Here is a 2,500-nt window from a genome sequence, read left to right on the forward strand (position 1 = left end):
CTCTCTCTCTCTCTCTCTCTCTCTCTCTCTCTCTCTCTCTCTCTCTCTCTCTCTCTCATTCTCTCTCATTCTCTCTCATTTTCTCTCATTCTCTTTCTCTTTCTACCCCTTCATCCCCCTGCCTAGTGGCGCCCATGCTAGTGATATAATTCACACGTTCATTTGCATGTGCATATTTTTTTCTTGTTGAAGTGGGCATATTTTCCCTTTAATTCATTAGATTAATGGCGATAGCCTTGCGGTAATTAATCTACAAATTGCATTAATGAGACAATTTACTTGGCTCGCGGCATAAAAAACGAAAAAATGTCAGCGTTACGTGAAGATCTATGGTATGAAGGCTTTGGCTTTAAATGGAACGATAGGGTTGATGATGATGGTGGTCGTCAGGTCTTTAGCGGTTGTAATCGGCCGAACACACACACACACACACACACACACACACACACACACACACACACACACACACACACACACACACACACACACACACACACACACATACATACACACACGCACATACACACACGCACACACACGCACACACACGCACATACATACACACACGCACATACACACGCACACACACACACACACACACACACACACACACACACACACACACACACACACACACACACACACACACACACACACACACACACGCACATACTTACACACACACACGCACACACACACACACACACACACACACACACACACATATATATATATATATATATATATATATATACGTGGATATTTTCTTTCTTACGTCTTACGACGGGAGACTTCAAGTTCTAAATTATTTTCGGTGTCGGAAAACTTGCGCGCGCGTGTTCACTGTACCTGAAAGAACGATAAAACATTTTTGTTTTCTAAGTGATTTTCATTGTGGCGACTTTCTGGTAAAGAATATGTCTGCATAAATAAACGTATTTCCTTTTCTTTGTCTTTTTCCCCGCAAGATCTTGGTTGGTTCTGGAGGGGAGCATAGCGGTAAAGGGGGGAGGACGGAGAGGGGGGAGGGGGAGGGGGGAGGGGGAGGGGGAGGGATTGTATCGGCCGACTTCAGTGTCCTACATTTTGATGAAAGGAGCAGCGTTATGGCGCCATAAAACTTGCCACCGGTTAAGATAAAGGCACGGGAGCGGCGCGGGTGCGTGGAGGTGGCACGGGAGAGGTAGATGGGGTAGACGGGGCACGGGAGGCGGAGAGAGTAGACGCTGGTGACGGTCTCCTTGGCGCGAGTGAAAAAAAAAATCGCCAAAACCAGCACACTCCAAGTTAGTTCTTGGCCTGAAAATGTGTCATATTATGAAAATAGAATTAAGATCCGGGAAGTTTGTCTTGTTTTGTGCGAAGCAGTGATTCCAAACTGGCTGTTAGAAGTTGGTGTCGCTACGGTGTCTGTGCCCAAGGTCTGTGCTCTGGCAGATTTATATTGACGTTCCCTTGTGCTCCTCAACGGGCGGCGAAGGTGTCGAGGCGCGACTTCCGTGCAGCTGCGAGTGGGCGCGAGTGCAGAGGGTTGAGGCAGGTCGCCGCCACCCAACACTCGCCGCCGCCGCACGCACGAACACCTCACCCGCCAGACGGCATTGCTTCATGCCAGGACTGGCTAGGTCTGGCGTGTCTGTGGCTTGTCTCATTCTGCCGTTTCTTTTCTTTTCTTGTCTTTTTGTCGTGGTCGTCTTTCCTCCTTCGTGTTCCTCCGTCCTCCTCCTCAGACTGAGGGGAAGCCGAGGTGGGTTCCAAGGGGCCGCTGGAGGAGGACGTGGGCGCCGTGAGGGACGGGAGGGCATAGGACAGTTCTTATCATTGGTGTAATTCTTATCGTTATTAGTACTGGTATTATTCTTATTATATGTCATTAATATTTTCATTATTGCTGTTGCTTTTGTTGCTCTTATTCTTATCATCATCATCATCTTCATCATCATCATCATAATCATCATTACTATTATTATTAATGGTTGTAAACAATTATTGATCATTTTTATTATTTTTGTTGTTGTTATCATTGTTATTATTTTTTTGTCGAACGTGCCAGCATCGTGATAGGTTACCATTGTCATCAATCGTCACACTATCATCATCATCGTCATCATGACAGTCATTATTAATAGTGATAGTCCAATTAGTTGTAGTACTTGTTTCATTGTCCCTTTCGTTATCAAGAATTTTTATTGTTATAGATATTATTAAAATAGTTACCATTGATATTTAACTTTTGTTAGTTTCAAATATTATGACCAGTATTAATGTTGATATCATTACCACTCACATCGCTGTTATTTTGTTGTTGCTGGTATTTCCATCCATTCAAGGCTTTATCTTTGAGCCCCGTTCAACGTTGAAACAACAGACAGACAGACAGACCGAGGTATTGACAGACAGACAAACTTGGAGCACGAGATGGACGCACCGCACGTGAGTCGCACGCGCCGGGCTCTCCCGCAGACAGCCCGTCTCCGCCCCCTCCCCCCTTCCCCCATTG

At 45.6% G+C, this 2,500-nt stretch overlaps 1 protein-coding gene across 8 annotated transcripts in view; it reads left to right on the top strand.

The window, feature by feature from the left end:
* LOC125036669 (BTB/POZ domain-containing protein 10-like) overlaps positions 1-2,500 on the top strand; it is a 123,210-nt gene that overhangs the window by 103,147 nt on the left and 17,563 nt on the right. The gene's annotated exons all lie outside the window — the stretch shown is intronic.

Source organism: Penaeus chinensis, chromosome 21 (assembly GCF_019202785.1).
Source record: "Penaeus chinensis breed Huanghai No. 1 chromosome 21, ASM1920278v2, whole genome shotgun sequence".
NCBI classification, from domain to species: domain Eukaryota; kingdom Metazoa; phylum Arthropoda; class Malacostraca; order Decapoda; family Penaeidae; genus Penaeus; species Penaeus chinensis.